Here is a 27,615-nt window from a genome sequence, read left to right as displayed (position 1 = left end):
TCAGACACATAAGCAGATACCGCGTGTCAAATTCCGGTCCCATCACACACTGGTGTGATACTCGGCAGGTCCCCTGAGTGGAGAGCCTCTTTTTGTCTCGTTTTGGACAGACGAAGATGTCAAAGGGTCGGTGTGCCTCTGAGTGGGGTCAGGATGACAAATCGAGCCATGAAAACAAGCCTGAGGGTGCACACTGAAAGGTGCTTCCAAACAGGAAGAATTACAGTGCCCAAGAAAGATGTATAATGTTACTGTTATAAATCCTCACCTTAAGCATGGTGGTGAAGCACAAACACGGTCGATTCTATTTGGGAAAAAGATTTACAGTCCAACCTTGATTGTATATACTGTAGTAGCATAACATAATTCCAGGGTAGGTTCATGCTGCAAAGCACCGCGGGACTTGCAGTACAGAGACAACCAATACAGACCCACTCGGTAAAAAAGCCTTATGTACAGGTTGATGTCTTTGGAACATTTCCCTTTTATTTTCTACAGCAAAAATGTCACAGTTGAATCCAAACACATATAGTGTAGAACTAGTAAACAGACGCATACAGCAGTGGACCCCATTTTTGGATGGAGGAGCATGCAAACACGGTACTCTGCTGATTTTAGTGCGTAAAAAGAAATCCTGTATGAAGTGCTGAAAGTTAAATGAAAAAACAACTTTTTGTGATGAAGTCGCTCCTCCCTGCTCTACTCCCTGAATCGGATTGTCGCAAACGGCATATATACGGTGTTGTTTGTTTGTTTGTTTGTTTGGTTATTGTCATGGAAATGGCTCATTTAAAACGCTCCAGTTAGCGCCCCCAAATCAGAAGACATTTCTAGGATTGGTTTAAATGTATTGGCCCTCTTTAAGTAACGCCGGATGTGCGCAATAATCCACGCGACTAAACAATAGAAAAAGACCTGCGATACACCAAGGGCATCAGTGGTTGAACCACTAGATGGCGAAGGAACACAGTATAAACAGTTTCAGGCAATACTCCAGCCTGCAATATCAGTTTCCTTTTAGAAGTGAACAATCTGTTCCAGAAGGCCCCAAACATTTAGCTCATGTCCTGTACTGTCAAAGTCCTCAAGAACTGAAACCCTATTAGCATTAACCAACGCCACTTCGTGTCGAAAATTCAATTCAATGGTTGACGAATCCTCTCTACCCTTCCTTGGTGTTCGCCCCAAAGACGAAAGTCAGTCGTGTGACCAGTGGCTCAATTTAATGAGATTAAAATACCACAGGACTGAAATCTCAAATGGCATCATTTCCTGAAAAGGATCAATGAAGCAGCTATCTGTGTATGGTTGTTGTATCACAAAAGCAAGAGAGAAAAGAAAAACATGTGTGCACCAAAGTCTTCAAAGTTCCATGCGTCATCTCACCACAAATCTTAGTGGTGGCAAATGATCTGTCTCCCCTCCTTGCTTCTATGTGGCACTCTGTTTTTTCTCCCTCTGTCCAATTATGGACACAGTGACTGCGTTGATGTCGAAACGAACTGGGCTTGATTCACTGACCGTCCCAGTCTGAATGTGCACGGGTGTGTGCTAGATCACTGATAAGGTCGTATATAAACAGCACTTGAAAGGAGAAATGTAAATGTTTGGACGTGGCTGCGGGACTCGGGGCTGCATCTAGATACCACAGCGAGCAAAGCTAGAAACTGAGACGGTTTTAGAGGTTGCGCCGGGAAAAGACGCACAAGGCCGCAGTCAGACGCCTCTCGTTATTCAACTCCCAAGGAACTTAATATGGGAAAATGTATTATTTTTGTAGAGGAGATGTGGGGAATATTGCAAAGGTTGTGGGATTTTGCTCTTTTGTGCAACAAAATCGAAATTGAATGAAATTCTAACGACATTAAGCTGAAGCTGTTGTGTTCTGTCAGGACGTATTCAATCATTAATTGATAGAGATTCATTTCATGTCAATGTCAGAACAGACCTTATAAAGTGGTTAAAGCTAAGTTAAGTTACCCCTTCGAGTCATTAAAAAGTATATAATACAAACAGGGTTGGAAGGGTTACTTTAAAAATGTAATCTGATACAGTAACTGAATTACTTTGGATTAATCCAATACCAAATTTTCGAATAAAGACAAAAAATGTAAATGAAACTACTAAATTGCATTTAACATAAATCATTATAACCTTAAAAAATAGGTGGGGGAAACCAAGGTTAGGTAGTTGCTTGTAGTCCTCAAAAGAGTGCTCAAATGTTAACCATGTAGTATATTAGGCAAAAATTAATTTATTTCACAAAGCAGACAAGAGTCTTTTTTAGTTTATTTTAAGGACTCAACGTTGTTTTTAACACACCAATTGTTCACTTTCTAAATGTTCAACAGACGTTTTTACTTGTTTGAAGTGAGGGATGCCAAACGGTATTCAGATTTACTGGTCTAAGTTAATTATTATTACAACGTAACAATACAGTGGATTTTGAACAATTAACTGCCAAATACAAAAAAAAACTAGTTGAAATTTACTAAATCCTGTGAATGCATCGCTAACTAGCAGCGTTGCTGCCTAGTGCCCAATACATACTCGTTATCAGCCTCACAAAACTCCGGGCTCACCAAAATTAAACAAAATGAATGCTACATTGAAGGATGAATAGAATAAAGACAAAGAGAAAAGTGCTTTGACCCGCAACACACTCTGACAAACATGCATTGGTGGATAAGGTGCTGGTCAGTACAATCTGCATGAAGCTCCTGCGTGTGTGTAAACCTAATCTATCTCTCTTTCGTGTCAGTGATTGAAATTATGACACAATTCGTCTATCGGCTCATTATGTATACGAAATTTGTAATCCTTATTTTGACTACATGTACCTGTAATTTGATGATGTCTTTTTTATGTAACTGTAACGGAATTAAATTACTATTTTATGTATCCTGATTACGTAACGCCATGTATTCAAATTCCTCACTCTGATTAAACATTAGGTAGGGGTTCACAAAAACTGGTTTCAAACAGAAAAATAGTTTTACAAACCGAAACATGTCCGTGAGCCCGGTCTGAGAGCCCTTGATTATTTTTGTCGCGCTTTTGTACCAGAGAATACAGAAGAAGCAGCAGAAGGAGGACAGCGGCTAAACCATTAACAGGACTTTTGATTTTGAATTTAACACTTGTCTGGAAAATGTATTACGAGCGCATCAAACACCCCAAGGCAATCGGGTTTTGCCCCGGAGCACCGCTGTGGTTTTTCTGTTTTAATCAACGGGCGATAAGCACAATTGACTTGCTGCCTCCACGGTCTTCATTTGCACGGAAGATGCAATCAGACATGTTACGAGCAGGCGTGAATTTAAGTCCCTGGGGGGAGTTTTAGGAGACAGCTATGTCTTGTGCGACCTCACCTGACTTGACAGCCTGTGCTAAATCTTTTACCTTTGCTCAGTTAGGGACAAGTGAGTTCATTCGTAAGTATCATTAGACCAGTGATTGCTAACTGATGCTTGCGAATGGGTAATGCTCAAATAAGTAATGTTCAACCCATTTTGTAAGCCCGTATTTTAAGAGTACCTTTTTTTCCAGTTTAAAAAAACCTCAAAAACTAGATACGGTAGATCCCTAGGATAAAGTGTCCTTGCCTTACCATGTTTTCAATTTATAGCGTGAAATAAGATGTTTTTTCGGCTCCTCTTATTGTTCTGTATTTATTTGTTATGGGTCTCTAAACTAGCAGTGATGCTAAAGGGTGACCCAAAAACATAGTAGCCAGGAAATTAAGCTTCACGTTGTCAAAAAATAAGAAGAAGTCAAAAGAATCGCTACCTATTACAATTTGGACCATTATTGAAAACAAGGAGGCGGTAAAAGCAAGGAAATATTGTAAGTTCATGTCAATGCTCACGAGTTTTAAAAGCAGTTTCTGTCATGATTACTGAAGTGACCGCTCTTTTGTCGCCAACTGCCGCGGGTTCTTATTGGCTCCCAATCAGTATTTGAACCCAGTCCTGTCCGTCCCCGTTTGTCAGTCCGTCTGCAAACCTCAGTGAACACTAGGCAAAGCTTTTTCGACCCTGACTCCCACCTGTCCCGTTTTTTGCTCCCGTCTGTCCCCGGATTCGGCCCGTTTTTGATCCTGACCATGTCTGCTCTCCCATCCCGGCTTTCGACCTCTTTTTGTCCCCAACTACGTCTTCTCTCCTTTTCTGGGTTACGACTCGCTTACGACCCCGACCACATTTTTGCTCTCCTGTCCCGACTACCGACCCGCTTTTTCCGTCCCTGACACCGCCATCACTCGCCACGGAAGACCCTCTTCCACGTTCGGAGCACAATCCGAATATCAGAGCGACTTGCTTCCTGCGTCCAGTGAAACCTGATCATGGGTGCAGCCCTTTCTCTTTCTTCCAATAAAGCTTGTGAGAAACGCAACGTAAGTGGGTCCTGTCTCCGTTCTGGTCTTGACGGTTTCATTTTAAATACCGTGTGATATAAATGCACATGTGCTACCCACATTTGACCAGTCACGTCAGATCGAAAGGTATTAAATGTCAGTTTTCCTTTAAATATCTATTTATTTCTTTTAATCATTTACACGTAATACACTTAGGTAAAGGGACTGAATTTCTATAGCGCTTTAACCAGTCATTGAAGACCCTCTAAAAGCGCTTTACAATGTACCTCACACTTTCCCATTTACTCACACACTCAAATGAAACAAATCTATTTAAAAAACATATCAAGAAATTTAACATGCAGATTTCCGCACGTCTATTTGAAAAAAATACCATGAAAGAAAATGGTGTAAATTTGGCCAAATTTTTGAACCCAATGCAGGCCCCGAGTCTAAATGATTGCCCACCCTTGATATATAGCCGTGTGATTCTGTTTGCAGCAACATTTCATGTCTGCATATTTTGCTTACCCGGATTTTTCTATTAAATCTGCAAAATATATAGGAAAAGTACTTTAATTATTCACTTTAAGTGTTTGCAATCATTTAACCCTAAAAAAAATCATTTAAAAAAGTATTTTGTATTTAGTACTTATTCCATAGTATTTTGTTATTTTAATGGTTTTGTCTTGGGTACTGGTGGTTCAGAACATTAGCTACGCATTACGATAGGTTTCTTTCCCCGACTATATAGCGGTTTCATTTTGCAACTCCCACCTAAGAACGGATTATTGACGTATCCTGGGGTCTACTGGATATGCGTCTCATTTGACAATGTTCAATAATGTTACCCCCTTCAGGGAACTTAAACTGAATTTCTTCCACTGTGAGGATATCAATATGAAGCCAAAACACACATTTCTGGGACGGGGTGAGGGGCGCACTCCATCGCGGAAACTGGATGGAGCCACCAAAACGGGAGGCTGGTCTCCCAACAGATGTTGTACATTAAATGGAACATGTTGAAACTAAACTTAGAGAGCAGCCATTAGAAACAAAAAGACCTTTCTTGCAGCTGTTACAATACAAATTGAGTTAGTGAGCCACTTCTGTAAGGATTTTGCGTCTAAACATTCACTTTGACTTGTCTTTGTTTGACCTATCGGTTTGAGGTTGCTTTAATCACTCAAAAACATAGATATACAGTGGGACCTCGCTACATCGCAGGTTTTTTTTAAGCATTTTTGAAGGGGCGTCGCTACTTCGTGGTTCCACGTTCGCGGTTCCACGTTCGCGGGTTCAGAGCTTCGCAGGTCTAAAAAATAATAATAATAATAAAATAAAATATTTTTTTTTAAAAAAATTAAAATATATTATTTTTTTAAGCATTTTTGAAGGGGCGTCGCTACTTCGTGGTTCCAAGTTTGCAGGTTCAGAGCTTCGCAGGTCTAAAAAATAATAATAATAAAATAAAATAACTTTTAAGCATTTTTGAAGGGGCGTCGGTACTTCGCGGATTTTCACTTTTCGCGGGTGGTTTTGGTCCCCATTAACCGCGATAACCGAGGGATTACTGTACTGTATATGCGATAGGTTCATTTCCATTACAGACATGCATGATTAACTTTTTAATCTTACAACTGTTTCTACTGTTCGAATTAAGCACATTTCGATGAAAAATGTGGCTGAGGGGCCGATCCTGGAGATCTATCCATTTTTTCTCGATTATAAATAAATATTCATGCTGACATTTACATGTCATATTTCTTTATATTTGTTTTTAAATATAATCATTTCGCCAAAATGGTTTTAAACCGACCACAATTGGGGCAAAATAATGTATTGGGTCCCTGTCTGAAGCATTACATTTCATATTTACTTTTGTAGTATAGTTAGTGCAGTTGTATTTGTGGGTATTTTTCAACAATTTCTGGAATCAAATTTTTGTAGTATTTGTGTGGTTTTATTTTGGTAGTATTGTTGCAGTATTTCTGCAGTAGCATTTCTCTAAAAAATTCGTAGTATTTTTGTATTATATCTGTACCATTTTTAATGCCACCTATGTTGTAATATGTCTGAAGTATGTGTAGAACTCCCATCGTAGATATTTTGTAGTATATCTGTACAATTGTTATGGTACCTATGTTGTAATGATTCCATAGTAATATAATTGTATTATTTCTGTCATAATATTTCTGTAGTAGTATAATTGTAGTATTTCTGTCTTGATATTTCTGTAGTAGTATTTTTATATTATAGTATTACTGTAGTGGTATTTTTGTAGTATATCTGTAGAAGTATTTGTGTAGTATTTCTTTAGTATTTTTTACTATTACTGTCGTTGTATTTTTGTCGTTTTTCTGTTGTTATATTTCTGGAGTAGTATTTTTGTAACCAGTCACAGAGGACCGCTCAAAGCGCTTTACAATTAATTCTACTCTTACCCATTTACAAACACTTACACACCATTCAAAAGGATGCTGCCAGCTTTTAAGGGGGCGGCAGTAGCTCAGGAGGTAGAGCGGTCGTCTTGGGATCAAGGGATCCCAGTTCGAATCCCGGCTTGTCCGTGTTACATGTCGAAGTGTCTTGGGTAAGACACTGAACCCCTAATATCCCCAATAAGCAGGTTAGCGTCTTACATGGCTGCAATACAAAGGCCGCTATTGGGAAATGTGAAGTACACTGTAAAGCGTTTTAGGAAGTCATTGACTTGAAAAGCGCTATATAAATGCAGATCATTTAATTTCATTTATAAAGGACAGTAGGGGTTCAGTGTCTTGCCCAGGACACTTTGACGAATAACTCATTTGTTTTTGTACTTTATCTACAGTTATATGCATATTGCCATTATAATTTAATCATTTTGGTTCAGCGGGCTGGATTAAAAAGCCTGCAAAGCCGTAGTTTGACCACCCCTGTTATAGATTTATGGAACCAGAATGCAATTCTCTGAAAAAGGTGATTAATAGTTAACTCTTGTGTAGTTTATTTCGAATAAGTAATACTTTATTTACTGTTTATATATATATATATATATATATATATATATATATATATACGTGTGTATATATATATTGTCATTATATTTTGACCATTTTCGAATGGGGACCCGGAAGAAATAGGCTCGCGAGCCACAGTTTTCCCAATCCTGGTGTACACAGATCTCCTTACATCTGTCAACAACGACGAACAGCGAGGAGCAGGCTGAAGTGTTTCTGCATGTGCGAGACGTTGATTGTTCGCAGGTCTCGACACTTTCGACCGCCGCGCCAACGTTTATGCCAAAGTAAACCTAAAGTCGCAAGGAAAACGGACACAAAGAAAACAGGAGAAAAGTAAGAGCGGGCGGAAAAAAAGTCCCAAGTGATAATTTCAGAACAAGCCGAAAACAAGTAAGAAACACTATCAGGCAGGATAAACCAGGATTGAAAAGACATATTCAGCAAGTGTTGGGACATTGGGCTGGGAATTGCATAGTAACTGGAGATATTATATTTTGATAATGCTGCCAAAGATATCAATGCTCTCACTGGGGTGGTAACAGTACATGTATTCATTTTGAGATTTGTCTGTCTGGCACTGAGTGTACGTGGTCCCATACGGAACATGTTAGGTAAGTGGAACTCACTTGTAGCGCCTTACCGATGATTTGACTGCTGATTATAGTTCCCGTAAAAAAAGGGGTGTCGAAAACAAATGAACGGAGGGGCGGATAATAAATAAAAGCCGACAAGCCGAGGGTCAGACGGAACGAATGTTCATTGATTTTTTATTTTTTTTTTAAAGGAAACATGTAGGGCGCTGCCAGACTGTCCTTGCTCCTTAACCCCTCACAATTCCAACAGCCCACCTGTTGACTAGCAAAGATGTCTCTTCACGATGTCACCAGTCACTAAAATAAGTCGTGCCACGTATCATTGGAAAGCTTCAACTCTTGGGACTCAGGATATGATGACCATTTCAGAATGCACTGATGACAGAAAAATTACGATCAGTCTGATACAAGATACCCAAAAACTATGAATGCAGAATAACTCACACAAAAAGTGCTGTAATATTCTATCCATGAAACAAATATTTACTCCAAAACATGCGATATAATGCTGACAGATTTAAAAAAAAAAAAAAAAAAAACGGGCTAAAAGCATTTCTGCATTTGACGCACCCAAACCAAATGTCTGAACCTGTGGTTCCTCTGGTACTAGGAACGATTGCTATAGCAGCAACATATCGTCAGTAGGGTAAAACGAACCTGTCTCGCGATGGTCTAAAGTGGTTGAACAATTCACCGCTTGGTGAATGCTGCAGACATTGAAGGGAAAAAAAGTGGCGTTGCTATGAACGCTTGGTGTGACTGTGTGCACGACTGATTGCCTGCATAGATCATCCTAACAACCATTAACACACCTGGCCAAAAAAACAAACAAGACAGCTAGCTTTGAACTCTTTGTTACATTGAAAATATATTAATCAATTAAATCGGACTCTGGGGAAAGTCAGAAGAGAGCAAAGGAATGCTGATCACCAGCGGGTGCTCTGTGGATTGTTATTGTGTCTGCAAATCGAATGAGGCAGTGTCCAGCCTACTACTTACGGCCAGGCTAACAACTCTTTAGCCACCCCTTCCAAGCCTGTATCTGACCAACGCCAGATCCATTACCCGTGAAACGCATGACCTGGAGCTAAAATCCAGTCGTTCCTCAAGTACTAATAAACTTAATCCTTTAGGGGGTTGGGTCTGTGTTTGGACTAGCAACAATTGCAAACATTTGCAAGCGCTTCACTTAAAATTCACACAATTTTTAATCTTTGAAAACACAACAATAAATTCTAGCATTTTTAAGGATTTCAACGCACCCATTTGTACTCTGTGTGTGTGTGTGTGTGTGTGTGTGTGTGAAGTCGAGAGTACCTCAAGAAGAACCTTTGAAACAGAGGGGAGAACACGCAAAAACAACCATTAGCAAACTGGCTACGACTGTAAGCACATCAGTTTTCATCATTTGTCATTAAGCTAAGCAGAGATGACAGCCAAATTCACATCATGTTTACTAACATATGACTAACTTATTTTTGTGGCACTCCTATGAGACAGCAATGACCTCATCAACAAGTTTCCTTTCAAACACTGTGCACTGGATACGGTGTGACAGCGAGGGCGTGAAATCCCACATCGCTGATTCTTTAGGTGGCAAGTGAAAGTGAGCAAAGTTGCAAGGTCTGCTTTTTTCATGGTCAAATTCAAGGACTTTGAGGACTTTCAACGCAAATTTTCCAATTCCTCCTGTACGTTTACAGCAGTGGTTCCAAAGTAGGCTCTACGGACCCTCAGAGGGTGAAAAACGTACTTTTAGGGGGTCCGTGAAACTAGTCTGAGACCGCAATAACAACATATTTTTCTGAAGAACAAAAAAAAATATTCTGTCTTGCTATGTCTCTCATCCTATCGGTCCTATTTGAGCCCAAATAAGTTATTCTGGCAGCGCCGCGCCACACCCCAGCCTTACAGTGCCGGTATCTTAAAGGTGAGAAGAGAAAGAGGACGCGTTGCACAAGAGGAAGGAGTGGACTTTAATTTGATTGTGGTTTGCACCTAAAGTATCATTTTGAAGTGTCAACTCAAACGTTGGTGCTGAAGCCCCTCCCAGCTATTTTCGGACAGTGGCGGGGAACACCCGGAATCCGTTACCAGCTAGTCGCAGAGCACACAGAGACAGACCACCATTCACACGCTCATCCATACCTAGGGACAATACCTCAGGAGGTAGAACGCTTATCTTGTGCAGATTCAAGTTAAACCTAGCGGTGTCATTGGGTAAGACGATTGCCCACACACGCATGGCTGCCTCTGGCTATCGGTGTATGAGTGTGTGTGAATGAGTAAGTGTGAAGCACATTTTAAAGCACTTTGGGAGGTCTTTAGTGACTTGAAAAGCGCTATTTAAATGCATACCATGTATATATATCAGGGAGGCCGGTAGGTGGATTTGACCGTTGAACTGTGGGGCTGACAGGCTAACCACTCAGCCGCTGTGCCGTGAAAAAAATAATACATATTGTTAACAATAGTTATTTATTAATTTCCATTATCACGATTATTGTTGATCCACCAACACTAGCGATGTGTGTGCAAGCCAAGGATAGTCACTTCTTCTTATGTTTAAAGGAGCTGTATGTAATTTGGAACTCTATAACTCTCTGCCGCCATCTCCCAGCCTCAGTCAGCTCATCCATGATGGAACTACATTTCTTAGACGCGGTCAAAAAAATTCATCTTTTTTTTTTTTAATCTTTCATTTTAAGCATTATTTATTTTCCATAATGTGTCGTCCGAACAATTTCAAACTTGAAAACACAAAATATTTGAGCATTTTCAAGGATTTCAAGCACCCGTATGAACCCTGACGTCACCGCTCCAAGTGAAGTTTTTTTTCTCTTCTCTCCTCAAGACAGTTTTGTTTTTGCAGCTTCAACTCTGGGCAGACCCAACCGCTGTGCGCGTGCACAACATACACAGACGGCATATCCACACAGAAACCCCTAAAGAGGCCTTTTTTCCACACGGGGCCATATGGTGCAGACAGGCGCACGGAAACAATTCTCTAAAAACAACACACACTCTGCATTTAGAAACCTGTCATCCAGACACTCACACACAGTACTACACGCATACACATACGCGTTCACGCACATTGAAATCTGCTGAATGAATTGCTGCCTTGTTCGGTGGTGCGCTAATGGCAGAGAACCTGCCATAGAGATTAGCACACTTGCACACTCACGTTCTGAATTAGGGGTATTCTAAGGCAATTACCCATCGGTAATAAATTTAATATTCCAATGGAAGCCTACACACGAGCTCATAAAGACGGCTGATATTTAGCTTGTCCTGGCATGATTACTCCTAACTATAGCAGAGTAATGTAATAAAACAGGGGTCTGAGACAAGGCCAACCGGTTTTAAAAAACAGGCATGAAAGTCCCTTACGTTTAGGAGAAATTTAGGAGGATAGGGTGACCTATGTGAAGTGTATAGATCCAAGGAGAACAAGTTCTAAGGGATATTGTGAGTCAGGCGTTTGAGGTGGTTTGTCTGACTTAAAATCAGTGTAGATTGCAGGGGCAGGAGTACTGTATTTCTTTGTGTGTAACGTACAAATAATTTTATCTCCTTATCACGCCTAATTTTTATTCACGGTACCAGAGACAGAAAATGGAGAAAACTGTAAGTCGTCCTGATATAAATAAACACAAAAAAGGAAATTTTGGGAACTCTTTGGTGTATCTGATTATATACCAAACTTTGAAGTACATGAAATTAAGTTTATTGTAAAATTTATGTTGATATTGTGTTTATTAGTTGTCAATATTTGATTTTATGTATTCATCAATGTTCCTTTTAATGCTTACTTTGAGGGGAGGAAAAAGTCAAGCAAAGTTTAATACAGATTCTTAATTTAAAAAAATTCTGGGTGCGCATTATACACAAATAAATACGGTATTTTCTCCACAGCTTTCTTACCTTTTTAGGCTCTGCCCAATTTTCACGCTGAAAAAAATTTATTGTTGATGTGGTTATGGTGTTTTTTTTGGGGTTGTTTTTTTGTCCATTTTTGTTTATAGGTTTGCTTTTTCGTCTTCTTTCTATCATTACTTGGTATTTTCCCGTTTTTTCAGTCACTTTAGAGGCCACTTTTCACTCAAGTTCATACTTTCCAGTAATACGTACTTTTTGTTACTACAGGGTGTCTCAAAAAAATGTACTCACTCTTTTTTTCCCCAGACCTAACACCCATGGACTTTTTTGTGGGGATACTTAAAAGACCACGTTTATGGCAACAAACCAAGGACAATTGATGCATTGAAATTGGAAATTGAAAGACAATGTCGTGATATTCTTAATGACATGTTTCGCGACGTTTGCAAATCCCTTGGTGCGCGTTATCAGCGTTGTCTGAACAATAATGGTCATCACTTTGAACATTTGCGAACATGATTCTTCAATTACATTTGTCTCATGTATTCGATGCTATTTCACTTCACTCTATGTTCATAAATAAAAGGTTTTCTCGTCATTCTAAGAGTAAAAATTTTTGAGACACCCTGTACTTTTCAGTACCTCTAAGTGTATGATGTGATACCCAAAATTTCAGAACAAAATAGTTTTTTCCCCAGTGATTTAGGATCTATGAAGAGCCAAGGGCGAGGTCCAGCTCATCTCTGAAAAGCAGGATGACTCTTACACTGAGAAACAACGGCAAACAGATGATGAGGGTGTAGTTTCTGAGTCAGATCAGGAGGCTTCTTCTGCTACAGGTAAACATTAAAACCAGTACTATCTGTTTCATGTTTCACTTTTTCATACTTAGTTGTGTTTTAGTACTTTTTCACACTTTAGCTTATGTGCTTTTTCCATACGTTTTAGGTATTTTCATACTTTTCAGTGCATTCTTCAAATTTTTACATTTTAAGAGCTTTTGGGGGTACTTTTTGTTTCTAGTCATTTTCCTGGGATTTTATTTTACCTTGGTTGGGTTTTTTTTTTTTTTTTTAGTAATTTTTCTAGCAGCAAGGAGATCAAGCAAGAGAAGCCATCATTAGAACTACAAATTTAAAGAAGTGTTAATACCAAATCAAATTAGTTTTTCTTCTAGTCAGGCTTTCAAGTAGTTTCTAACTTATTTATTATTATTATCATTATTACAATTTTATTCATGTATTCCTGATTGACTTGACTTCTCGATCACTTTGATATGTTTATTTCTTCATTTAATTTTGTGTTAAAAAATGAAAATGTTTGAAAACAATGGAATGTATTTATCAGAGGTTTTCTTGGGAAAAACTTGATGCAGGGCAGCCTCACCCAGACTCTGTTTCCAGCGGCCCCCAGGTAAATTTAGTTTGAGACCCCTGTAATAAATAAATCAGCAGGGATTGACTGGCTGTCTATGGCGTGGCTCTTAAAAGCAGATATGTGTTTCCATGCTAGTTTCCAAGCTAGCAATTCAGACTTCCAGTAACTTACACCACCCAGCCCTGGCAGCAAGTCCACAAGTGGTGAGCACACGGTCGCCAAACTCAACAACATGGCAACGTGTTCGCTCATTTGCGCAGTTCGGATTAAGCAACCGTGTGAAATTGATTCATCGCGCCTTGAGGTTTCAAAAAACAGGGGTGCGTTACTAGTTTTGCAACCCAAACGACATCAACAAAATCACTGAATGCAAATTATGTCGGAACCCACGGCTATTTTGGTAAAGACAACCAAGGGAGTGAGAATTATCACCACGCTAGCAAGTCAGTAACTCTTTAGTGTTCAATCTTGTTTTGATTGTATTTGCTGGACTGACTTGCGCAAGACTGTGTTCATTGCGTTGAAGACTTTAATAGGAAACTAAGAATACTGAAAATTTGGATACTTGTTTCCAACTAAACACAAAAATGTGTGTGACCTGAACTGTATTTTTATTCAGTTTCAGTGAAACATTTAATGTTCTAATTGTAATGCTTCGATTTCTGTTATATGTTAAGGTACAATACACACTCAGCAAGAAAATGTTTGTGTAAAAGCTAATTTAAAATAGCTCGAATGTTTACATGAAGTAATCTAAGTTAAAAGAGACAGAAAGTTTTTTTCCTTTTCGCCTGTTTTTTTTCTTTCGCAATTGCATGCCAGCAAAAGATTGTAACATGGGCATCTTAGCTGGAATACTGCTGGGGCAAACATAGCATTACTATTCCTCTGTTTTTTTTCAGCTTGCAGCTAAAGGAGCACCATCTTTACTACAGGTACAGTACTACCAGCCAATGCATCTATTTCTTTATTTTAACAACTATCTCTTGCTCCAGTGAAAGAAATAGATGGAGGGGGAAAAAAATGCAGTAAAACGCAACAGCGCTTACATAATTGCAAGGTCTTGCCCAAACATATTCAATAATATAGGGACACGGGAGCAGCTGATTTAAGAATAACCCTTGTGTGTAACTAGTGTACAGGGATTCAAGAACTTCAAGAACTGTTTCAGGACTTTCAAAGACAATTTTCCAAATTTTCCAGTATCATTAAAGACAAATCTGGTGTCAATCATGTATTTTGCACAGTCACAAATATAGCTGCATTAATCTTGTGTGTGCATTTATCAAGCAAGACATGTGATTTTTAGATTATGAGTAAATCGCGAAAATATTTGTTTCCGAGACAAATTGTAACCTTGGGTAATATAAGCTAACATTTTTAGTAGCAGGAAGTTCTTCCTAGATCAATTCATCAATGGGAAACGTTACCTTCTTTTTTTGCGTGGCCCATATTAAAGGTTCATAATTGATAAGTAATCATTGCACTAATATACATGTCCTAGTGCCCTGTTTAGCTGTAGCATGCACCTGTCCTCTAGGGGGCAATGACACTTCATAGGACAATGCTGTACTAAAGCCAGCAGCAGTTAATCACATGAGAAGAAGAAATGCAATGGCAAAGCGGAGCCAGCAGAAAGCAGAGCCGGGACATTTTTAAGCAGACGTGTTGACAAACATGGCAACAATTTCTAGCATTTACAAACACTTCACTCAAATTCAAGCACTTGGTTTTACCAGAAGGCTAGTTTCCAGACTTGTACAATAATGACGGTTTCATTATATAATCGAAACAATATTGTGAAAAGTACAACACAAAACCCATTATTATTCCACTCATCAATTTATAAACTGGACTGTCTCAGAAAATTAGAATATTGTGATAAAGTTCTTTATTTTCTGTAATGCAATTAAAAAAACAAAAATGTCATACATTCTGGTTTCATTACACATCAACTGAACTATTTCAAGCCTTTTATTATTTTAATATTGCTGAATTTGGCTTACAGCTTAAGAAAACTCAAAAATCCTATCTCAAAATATTAGAATATCATGAAAAAGTATACAAGTAGGGTATTCAACTAATCACCTGAATCATCTAATTAACTCAAAACACCTTGCGAGGGTTTCCTGAGCCTTAAAAACACTCAGCTTGGTTCAGTAAACTAAATCACTGCTGATCTGACTGCTGTCCAGAGGACCATCATTGATACCCTCCATCAGGAGGGTAAGACACAAAAAGAAATTTCTCAAAGAGCAGGCTGTTCACAGAGTGCAGTTTCAAAGCATATCCACAAAAAGTCTGTTGGAAGGGAAAAATGTGGCCGGAAACGCTGCACAACCAAGAGAGATGACCGCAGCCTTAACAAAATTGTGAAGAAGAGCCGCTTCCAGAATTTGAGGGAGCTTCAAAGACAGTGGGCTGAAGCTGGAGTCCAGGTATCAAAAGCCACAGTTCACAGACGTGTCCGGGAAATGGGCTACAATAGCCGTATTCCCATGGTAAAGCCACTTCTGAACTCAAGACAACGGAAGAAGCGTCTGACTTGGGCTGTGGAGAAGAAGCACTGGACAGTTGCAGAGTGGTCCAAAGTCCTCTTTTCAGACGAAAGCAAGTTTTGCATTTCATTTGGAAGTCAAGGCGCCAGAGTCTGGAGAAAGGCTGGAGAAGAGCAAAATCCAAGTTGCTTGAAATCCAGTGTGAAGTTCCCACAGTCAGCAATGGTTTGGGGAGCCATGTCAGCTGCTGGTGTTGGTCCACTGTGTTTCATCAAGTCCAGAGTAAATGCAACTGTGTACCAAGAGATTTTAGAGCACTACATGCTTCCATCTGCTGAAAAGCTCTATGGAGATGAGTATTTCATTTTCCAGCATGATCTGGCACCTGCCCACAGTGCCAAAACCACCAGTAACTGGTGCACTGACCATGGCATCACTGTCCTTGATTGGCCTGCTAATTCCCCTGACCTGAACCCCATCGAGAATTTGTGGGGTATAGTTAAGAAGAAGATGAAAGACACCAGACCTACAAATGCAAATGAGCTGAAGGCCGCTATCGAAGCATCCTGGGCATCAATAACACCTCAGCAATGCCACAGGCTGATTGCCTCCATGCCACGCCGGATTGATGCAGTAATCCGTGCAAAAGGATTCCCAACCAAGTACTGAGTGCATCAATGGACATTTTCAAATGTTTGATTTAGTTTTGCTGCTATAAAATTATTTTTTTACTTGGTCTGAGGAAGTATTCTAATATTTTGAGATAGGATTTTTGAGTTTTTTTCAGCTGTAATCCAAAATCAGCAATATTCAAATAATAAAAGGCGTGAAATAGTTCAGTTGATGTGTAATGAATCCAGAATGTATGACATTTTTGTTTTTTTAATTGCATTACAGAAAATAAAGAACTTTATCACAATATTCTAATTTTCTGAGACAGTCCAGTATATTTTCAACTACCTCTTGCTCCGAGGTAAGAAAAAGATGGGGAGTAAAAATGTGCAATTAAACCCAAAATAAATATTACAAAAATACTACAAAGTTCCTACAAAACTAAATATTTAGTGCTTAAAAACTGGGACCTAATATATATTTTTTCATACTGAAATATAAAAATACCACAAACTATCACACCAGTAATACCATAATACAAAAATAGTATATTACTAATATTACACCAGTAATACTACAAAAATACAACTACAGTAATATGACAAATAGTAAAAGAAATAATACTCCAAAAAAACTACTATGGAAATACTACAGAAATGCTACTTAAGAAATGCCACAAAAATACTACTACAGCTGTACTATACTGCAAACATACTACAACAGAAAGATTACGACAAAAATACTGCAAAAATACAACTACATTAATAGTCGAAAATATTAATAGTATGCTTCAAAAATTCTGCTATGTACATGCATCAAACATTCTACAGCAATTTTACAAAAATACTACCACAGTAATGCTATAATGCAAAAACACTACTACAGAAAGATTATGATAGGAATACTACCAAAATAAAACACAGTAATACTACTAAAATATCAGAAATACTGCAAAAAAAACAAAAAACAAAAAAAACTACTGTGATGCTACAAAACGAGTTATCAAATGTAGTGCTTATAACAGGGACCTTATATATTATTTTGCCTTGATTGTGAGTGTTTCAAAACAGACTTGATAGGACTAATCTAGTTCAAAAGAACTATACCATGGATATGTCTGCATGATTATTCCTAAAATGACAAAATATCATCTGTCTCCCAGATCGGCCCCAAATAATTTTACCTGATGTGGCCTGCGACTCCTAATAATTGCCCACCCCTGGCTTATGTTATTGAAATCGCTCTCCCAAACATGTTCACTAATATTGCAAGGACACAAGTGCAGACAATTTCCGTAGTAACCCTTGCTTGTAACTAACGTCGTCGAAATGCTTCACCCTTCGGCCTCAGCAACGCTGTGGCGCTGACTTGGCAAAAGATGTCCTTCCAGACTCGCTCGCTGCAGCAGCTAAATGGCTCACTGGCATATGGATTAAATAAATAGAGAGAGCGCAGAGCTTGTTAACACTTGTTCGCTCGGGCACGGCACGGAGTGGAAGCAAAAAAGCGAAAAGAAAAAACAAGGATATTAACACACCCTCTGGCTGGGACATACAAGCAAGGTGGACGGGTGTAGCTGGGCTGAGGGCAGGGACGAGTAGGAAAACATAACGTGGGGTTGGGCAAACGACGGCCCGTGGGCCACATGCGGTGTATTTTTTGAGTGCGAACTTTATCACAATTGTCCCTTTGTCTGTTAGAAACAAAAATATGACTACAGAAAGGCTAAAAAAATGATCCAAAATTACTACATAACTAAATATCAATTTTTGTGCTTAAAAACCGGGAAATGTCATTCTATAAAAGAAGAACATACTATAAAAATACTACAAATTAGTACTACAGTAAAACTATAATCCAAAAATACTATGACAGAAATATTACAAAAGAAATTACAAAAACAAACAAAATAATACGACCAGAAAACTAGTATGGAAGTACTACAAATATATTAAAGAAACACTACAAAAAAGCTATGACAGAAACACTACATAAATGCTATAATCAGGGATCAGAATGGAGATTTTCATTTTCAGCTGAAATAGCCAGCGTCCAGGAATAAACCAGGGCGGATAAATATGACAAAGACACAATCGCAGTAATATTACTATAATAAAAAAGAAACTACAACAGTTCTATGATCAACATGCTAGAAATACTACAAAAACATAACTATAGTAATAAAACAAATATTACTATGCAAATACTTCAAAATACTTCTACAGAAATACTACTAACAAGCCACTGCAGTACTACATTAATACAAAAATACTACTAAAAAAACATTATGACAAAAGCACAAAAATACTGCGAAAAAAATACTACAAAAATACAACCACAGTAATACTACAAAAATGAAATAATAAACAGCAATAGTTCTACAATGCATGTACTACAAAAATAGTACTACAAAAAAATACAACTACAGGAGATGAGGCAGAGGGAGGCGAGTTCAGTGTGAACCGGGAGTCGGCTTTGAACACCCGCTGAAAACATGGCCGCTTTTAAACCTAATCTGATTAAAGCCCGGCGAGGAGCGCTAGACAAATGGAGAGGGCTTTGGAAATCTGGGTTGAACCCACTGGCCCAGTTTCTTTCTGGTTACCGTCGTTATGATTAATGGCTTTTCCTGCCGGGGCATCTAAAGGAATTTAGCATAACTCAGCCAAAAGCCAGGTTCATACACCTTTTTCAACGCCAAATTCAAGCCCTTTTTAAGGACTTTCAAAGCCTATATACCAATTTCTCAAGAAATCTGGTGAGAATCATGTATTTTGCAGAGACACAAATATATCTGCGATTTACATATGCGTTTTTTTTTTCCAATCTTGTGTGTATTTATCAAGACATGTGATTTTTCGACTTTGAGTGACTTATGAATATATTTGTCGTGGAGACTAATTTCTCTGTAGGTAAAAAGATACAGTAGTATGTAGCTTACATTTTCAGTTGCATTAAATTATTCCCCATTACATTTTACCACTGGGAAACACTACTTTAATTATCTGCATGGCCCATAGTCAGTGTGGGCCATTCTCAGCGCACAAGAGAATCTAGCAAGCGCACAAAAATGAGGGCTCAAAATTACTAATCAAGAAGCGACTTAAGTCAAAGTTACATTGCATGAAGGTAAAAATACACAGGTTCCCCTGACGTTGCGTCCTAAGTGCAGTATTTTGAAGTCAATGTCGGACCAAGTTGAAAAGTAAAGTCAGTAGAGTTTGTCGAGAACCGGCTTCTTCGGCTCGGCTCACTAAAAGGAACCGGCTCTTTCGGGTCCTAAATGGCTCTTTAGGTTGTTTTCGCTTCTTTAATCCCAACATGACCAAATATTATGTAAAATTATGCACAAAATGACTTAAAGGAAGGAGGGAATAGAACAAAAAAGAAAAAAATACCAAAATGAAAAAGTAGTGAAAAGCTGAGAAAAAAACAAAAAGAGAAAAAAAGAAGGGACGATTTAGAAAAAAGCCAGAGAAAAAAAAAAGAAAGAAATGTAGGAAAAAAGTAAATAGAGAACAAAAAGAAAAAAGTAACAGCTCGGAAAATATAAACACAATGAGATTTTTTTTAAAGAAATTTTTTTTAAAAAGTAGAAAAAAACACGGAAAAAAAAAAAAAGTTTGTGTTGCATTCAAATAATTTCCAATTATATCAAGTGAATCTTGTTGCCAACATTGTACTTCCACTAAAAAATGTGATTAAGTACAGTTCTGTATCTTACAACAGACTAAATAAGCCCCAAAAATGTTAATATTAGGCGACAAGATATATCAGAAAATAAAAAATCGATATCTTGTGAAAGAATTGTAAGAACAAACGACGTTTGTAGGCCGTAAAACCTTTGCGATAGTACATGAGTCAATTCATTCAAAAGAGAAATAAAAATTTGCATTGCCGGAAACTCAGCAAAATGTAACTTGATGTTAAGTTTTGGACATGCTTGATAATTAATTATCTTGTCACACTTGGGATTATGGTTGCTCACTGTTGTTTCAAGCGTTGCTCACCGACTTTGTGTGAACGCTCAGACCTGTGGAAAATTAGAGGGAACATTGCCCATAGTAAATGTCCGTAATTGGTACGTAATCTTTGCACGAATACAAATTTTATTGTGCTTTCTTTAGGTGTAGCATGTACCTGTCCTCATGAGCGCGATGACACGTCATAGGACAATGCCATACAAAGAAACAAGGGATAAAAAAATGCAATAGCAAACCCACCAAAGAGCAGTTTTAGCGTCCTTTTTAAGCAGACTTGTTGAGAAACATGGCAACAATATCAAGCATTTACAAGCACTTCACCCAGAATTCAAGAACTTGGAAACAGTTTTTTTGTAAATAAATATACAGCTACCCTTTAGTTAACAAATGAAATGAAATGAATGAAATGATCTGCATTTATATAGCGCTTTTCAAGTCAATGACTTCCCAAAGCGCTTTACATTGTGCTTCACATTTCCCAATAGCGGCCGTGATCTGTGCAGCCATGTAAGGCGCTAACCTGCTTATTGGGGGTAATTGGGGGTTCAATGTCTTACCCAAGGACACTTCGACATGTAACACGGACAAGCCAGGATTCGAACTGGGATCCCTTAATCCTAAAACGATTGCTCTACCTCCTGAGCTACTGCCGCCCCAATGAAATATAACTTATACAGGTAAAAGCAATTCCCAAAAACTGGATTTGCTTATGTTGTTTTTTTCCCTATGTGTTGCTGAGGTATGGGATTCAAGACTGTGCATATACAAAAAAAATAAATATAACAATCACGGTGGCTCCTGTGTAAATGTTTTCCAATCAATTCAAAAAGTGGTCCAAACCAATAGTTCTCCTCTGCAGTCACCATCGGACCCCCGAGTTCTTTTTGTTGCAAAGTCATAGCACACTATTTTCAAAGAACAATGAATCTTTGTGGTTGTAAAATAGCTTCTGAAAGTACATGTCCAATAACTTTCACTTGAAATGATGCTTCCAAATGGGTTTGAAACACTTCCCAGAGCATAACATTGCCGGCTATCGCATACGCTAGCCAGGGGTCGAGCTAAACTTGTATTTGAGTGATAAAAACACAAGTTGTGAGGCTTATGGCAATATTGAACGTTCAAAATGTTGTGAAACCACTGAACAGAAATCCCATTCATTTTTTACTAGCTGTCAGCAACCGCCTTTGGGTCCCAACCAAGAGTTGTGAATCACTGATTAAAACGCTAAAATAATTACTTTTAGGGGTGTATTAATTATTCATGGAGACCCTCTAGTAGTTTGTCGTGATTTACAGAGATTCTGTTCATCTATCGAGGTTCGCACACCTTTTCGTGCCCAAATTCAAACACTTATCAAGATTTTCTAAGCCAATTTTTCCAGTAGCGTTAAAGGAAATATTTTGACATGTTTGATATATTCGGTAGATCCACAAATACAGTATGTTTAAAATCTACATATACAATGTTTATCCTTGCGTATCAACAAATACATCTGATTTTTTTAATCGAGTGTGTTCATTTATTAAGACATAAGATTTTTAAATCTAGATTTTGTCTACAAGTGTAGATATGTTTTTGAGACAAATCTTTCCCCATATAGTCGTGAGGTAAAATGAGGGATATATGTAGCACACATCAAGTACTTCCCATCACTATTTACCACTCAGACACAAAACCTTATTTTCTGCATGGCCGATAATAAATGTGCATAATTGATAGGTAATCCTTGCACTAATAAACATTTAATATTGCACTTTATAGCTGTAGCATGCACCTGTCCTATTGGGCGCGACTCATAGGACAAAGCCATACAAACTAATGCCAGCTGCCGTTATCCACGGGGTAAGTACATAATTTGACCCAAAATTCAAGCACTTTCCAATAGCTGAGAACACAACATTGAAATTCAAACATTTTCAAGCACTCGTACAAACCTGATCTATGAACCCGAAAAAGAGGGAAACAGTTGCGGTATAAACAGTTATGCCTGAAAAGAAAAAAAAAAAAATCATGTGATCTCTGGTTGTAAATTTCGCAGTCACCGTGGATATGTTGATTTAGCATTTTTCTCCTAATTAATAGCAAATTATTTTTGACACCATTAATTTATAAAAAGTCTGTCCTCCTAATTACCGACAGGATAAATGCCCGGCCCACCACAAACTGCGCAACTGACCCGGTAAGGTCACGTTGGCAGCGTCCGCAAAGCAGCGAGTGACTTCATCAATTAGGAAATCGCACGCACATTTCACACTGCAGCAAACGCACATCTGTCATTCCAATGCTTGATTGATTCTGTGTCCTTTAAACAAGTCGATCATTAGTTAACTTACAAATGAAGTCATTAATTGCAGAGACGTCTGCCTGCTACACCTTTATCGGTGTACCTCTACACAATTTAGGCACCTCCGCCAGGAAAATACAGTGCGGTGAAAAAGTATTTGCTCCCTTCCTGAATTCTGCGTTTTTTGCATTTTTATCATTCACAAAAGGTTTTGATCATCAAACCAATTTTGATATCAAATAGAGAAAACCCAAGGAAATATAAGACGCAGTTTTGAAATGTTGAATCCATTTTTTAAGGCACAAAAGAAATCTAGGCCTATCTGGCCCTGTGTGAAAAATAAACTGCCTGCTCTTGTTAGAGCACAAAGTAACTGTGACTTACCAAAGTTTTGAGAAAACAGGCCACCCCTAAAATTGATAGCCACCACATGTGTTGAATCAAGAAATTACTTAAATTAAGTCTGTTAGACAAAGTCAAGTAGGCTACGAAATCTCAATAACACAATTGACATGCCACAATCTAAAGAAACACAATTTAAAATAAGGGATTGAAATGTTTGAGTCTAGAAAAGGTAAAAAAACATTCCCAAGGCTGCAGAGCTCCAGTAAACCACTGTCAAAGCCAGTATCCACAAATGGAGAAAACCGGGAACAGTGGCAAACCTTCGATGGAGTGGTCGACCAATTAAGATTAGTCCAAGAGAGCGACGACGCCTTATCCAGGAGGTTACAAAACAACATAAAAAAACATCAGAGGAACTGCAAGCCTCACAGGCCTCAGTTAAGGCCTGTGTTCATGACTCGACAATAAGAAAGACAATGGCCAAAAATGTCATTAATTGAAGAGTTCCAAGTCAAAAACTTGCTGTCACAGCAGGAGAAAAAGTCATCTTACGCTTGCCAAAAAGCATCTTCATTATCCTCAAGACTTTTGGAGAAACACTTAGTAGACTGAAGAGTCAATAATTTAAATTTTAAAAGGTGTGCAGCCCGTTACATCAAGGTGTAAAAATGGCACAGCATTTGACCAAAAAAAACCATGATGCCAACAGTAAAGCATGGAGGAGCCAGCTCTGGGGTTGTTCTGCTGTCTCAGGACCAGCTCAACTTGCTGTGGTTGACGAAATAATGAAGTCTGGTGTTTTTCCAGAAGATCCCGAAGGAGAATGTCCGGCCATCAATTCATTTTGCAAAGAAGAGTGGGCCAAAATTCCTCCACAGCGTTGTGACTCATTACGAACTATCGCATTATTCAAATTTTTAAAGAGATTTTAAACAAACACAAGTGTGCAACTGCACATTACAAACGTCTAGAGTAGCGCTGCTCCAAAACCAATGGTGTCGGTACATCCATCCATCATTATCTTCCGCTTATCCGGGGCGGGTCGCGGGGGCAGCAGCCTTAACAGGGAAGCCCAGACGTCCCTATTCCCAGCCACTTCCTCGGGCTCATCTGACGGGATCCCAACGCGTTCTCAGGCCAGCCTAGAGACATATTCTCTCCAGGGTGTCCTGTGTTCTCCTGCAGGTGGGACGTGCCCGGAACACCCCACATTTCTTTTGTGCCTTAATAAATGGATTCAAATTTAAATACTATGTTTTGTATTTCCTTGGGTTGTTTCAGTGTGAAAACTGTCAGTAACAAATATGAAACAAAAAAAGGAATTAGGAGGGTGCAAATACTTTTTCCATGGCATATTAATTGTGGGAGCTCGAAGGTGAGTGCTATGAGAGATAATGGTCTCGCTGCAAAATGATGTATTAGCATATCTTGTTCCACATAGTCACTGTGCAGTGTATTTTTTGAAATGCATTGAACGAAACTAGTAACTTACAATGCAAGCGGCAAAGTCGAACGTCTTAAAGTGGACATATCACGGGAAATTGACTTTAATAGCTTGTTTACAAATAGTTGGGTCTCTAGAGTGCCCGCCCACCCATCAAGTGTGAAGTTACATACCAAAAATAATTGCTTAACTGTTGTAAACCTTTCTGAATTGTGACAAAATGTTTATAATACCGGCACACCTGCCATTTCTTTGCTTCATAAAAGACTGGGTTATAACAAGAAAACATACGTAGGAATTTTGTGCGGCGCTTCTCGCAGTTTCATGTGCAATTTGAGTTGGGTTTGTAGGTGTCTTTTAAATGTTGGAGACCAGAAATTGCTTTAGTTGAAAAATGTTGAAGAGCTGATCATACAACATGTAGGACAATGGTGAACTAAGTAGAGGGTTTGTGCACCCTTTTCATGGCCAAATTTAAGGCCTTTTTAGGGATTCAAAGCCAATTTTCAAATTCTACCAACAAAGGAAATCTGGTGTGAATCATGTATTTTGCAATGCCACAAATAGATTTGCAATTTAATTATGCAATTTTTAATCTTGCGAGTGCATTTATCAAGACATAATCTTATGTAAATATATTTATGGGTCTGAACAAATTGTAAATATTTTTTGAGACAAATCCTTCCTCCAAAAGGTGTTGGGTAAAAATGACAGGAATATGTAGCTTACAATTTCAGTAGAGGGAAATTCTTCCAATTACAGTTTACCACTGGGAAACTTCACCTCAATTTTTTGCATGGCCCATTGTAAATGTCCAAACTGTATGAGTAATCTTTGCAGTAATGCACATTTCAAAGCATACGGTTTAGGTGTAGCATGCACCTGTCCTCTTGGACAAGACCCAGCAGCTTAGGGAAGAAGAAATGTGATAGCAAAGTGAAGCCAGAAAGCTGTGTCGGGGTAATTTCTTAAGCAAACTTGTTGCGAACCATGGCAATTATTTCAAGCATTTACACCTAACCAAATAGTTAAGCCCATATCAAACCTTGAAAACACAACATTTAAAATTCAAGCATTTCCAAAGATTCCAAGAACCCGTACGATCCTTAAATATTGTGTTTTGGTCAGTTTGAGTCCCTGTAGCTGTTATTCTCCCTTGTGCTCTTAACACTCGTTTTCGGTTGCACAACATCATAAGCATACAGTGGTCAAATATTACACAATGTACCTTGAATGTAGGGAGTTTTTTATCACTAGGATGCAAAGAATACTACACCATGTCCCTTTAAGCAAGTCAGTGCAATAAGAAAATGTATTTGTTATTCTTTATTTTACTGTATTTCTCATAAGCCATTTTGGGTTTTCAGCTTCGGTCCCAAATTTCCATGTCATGCTTCCCTGCTGTTCACTAATCAAGCGCTGATTACAGCAGACATATGTCAAACACGCTTATGTTTAAAATGACAATTCGACAGACTTTGCAGACTCCACTGATCCGTCACCGCTCGACATTCCCTCATTTTTTTCTCGTAAACTACACAATAAAACATGTTCCAAAATCGGACTTGTGTTGGCGACATCAAAAGCGATGGCGAGGCCACAACACACAGGCACGCAAATGCAAAGGCGTGCATGTACGTACACGCAAGTATGCATAGACAGACATAAGCGTGCACGCAAACCACAGCTAAAAGCATCAAGCAGTTAAAAGCAACCCGCCCTGCTGAATAACATCACCGAGCAAAAGCCGCCGTACCACATAATGAAAAACATACAAACATGAGTCCAAACGCACCCACGCACACGCTCACGTGCTTAAAAAAAGGCCTTGTGTGCATCCTATCCCATATGTTAGGGCCTGTCCAAATCATTTGTCTAAACACACAGTGACGGAAAAAGTCCTCATAAGTCTCGCGTGCTTGTTTTTCTTGTGCTTTTGGCAAAGACCCGGGGCTTTAATACAAAATGAGCAACGATATGTTTTACTCAATATGATAGGTGACAACTACACACACACAAATACAGAAATACAAAACGAAACAGAAATAACAAATGGTAAATGGTTTGCATTTATATAGCGATTTTCCAGTCAATGAAGACCTCCCAAAGCGCTTTACAATGTGCTTCACACTTATCCAATCACACACACACACTCACACACCAATAGCGGCCATGCAGCTATGCAAGGCTCCGACCTGCTTATTAGGGGCATTAGGGATTCAGTGTCTTGTCCAAGATTGATATAACACGGAGGAGCCGGGAATCGAACCTGCTTTCTCTCTATCCCAAGACGAGCGCTCTAACAAACAAACAAAAAAAACCTAAAATTCTAAATATTGTCAAAACTTTGAAATGAGCAATGTAAAAAGAAACACTACATTTTTTTAATAATAATAAAGAATAACACTTGGAAAACAGTCAATATGAAAATAATATGCCGTATTTTCTACACCATCAGGCGCACCAGATTAATGGCTAACCCGCAAAAATGTCTTTTTTGTATTATTTTTAAGACTTTGTCCACTTTGTTTATGGCGGAATTCAAGCACTTTAAGGACTTTCAAAGCCGATGATCCAATTTACCCAGTACCAATAACAGAAAAATACGGAGTGAATCATTTATTTTGCAGAGCCACAAATATATCGGATTTATACATACCATTTTTAATCTTGCGTGTGTGTATCAAGGCATATGATTTTTAGATTTTGAGTAAATTGAAATTATATTTATTTTGGAGACTAATCTCTCCCCTTATAGGTGTTGGATAGAATGACATACGTAGCTTGAATTTTCAGTTGCAGGGAGTTCTTCCCATTACTATTTTTTACACTGCCTATAGAAAATGTCCACACTTGAATGAAGATGATTTAATCCTTTCACTAATACACAATTAATCATTTCATAGATCTGTTTAGGTGTAGCATGTAGCAAACAATTAGTAAAAACATTTAAAAGTAAGCTAGTCATCTCTGTAAATTATCTTCCATATGACTGGAGAAAGCAGACTTTCCCATTGTGGGGAGTTGAGTGTGTTTTTTTGCATTGTTCAGTAAAACGGCAGCGAATTTGGAATCTTGCTCCTCTTGAGCACATTCCGTTCGGGGGCAATGACGCTTCATATGACAATGCCAAACAAAAACTAATGCCAGCTGCGGTTAATCACAAGGGCAGGAGAAATTAAATGGCAAAGTGAAGCCACCAGTGCAAATGAGTTAGCATCATTTTTAAGCA

At 38.5% G+C, this 27,615-nt stretch overlaps 1 protein-coding gene across 2 annotated transcripts in view; it reads right to left on the bottom strand.

Moving 5' to 3' along the window:
- trps1 (trichorhinophalangeal syndrome I) overlaps positions 1-27,615 on the bottom strand; it is a 148,700-nt gene that overhangs the window by 96,509 nt on the left and 24,576 nt on the right. The window lies entirely within an intron of this gene.

The sequence above is a fragment of the Urocampus carinirostris genome, chromosome 2, assembly GCF_059441175.1.
Source record: "Urocampus carinirostris isolate Australia breed hairy pipefish chromosome 2, RoL_Ucar_1.0, whole genome shotgun sequence".
In the NCBI taxonomy this organism is placed as follows: Eukaryota; Metazoa; Chordata; class Actinopteri; order Syngnathiformes; family Syngnathidae; genus Urocampus; species Urocampus carinirostris.
The sequence above is the reverse complement of the archived record's forward strand: the minus strand, read 5'-3'. Positions and strand labels throughout refer to the sequence as shown.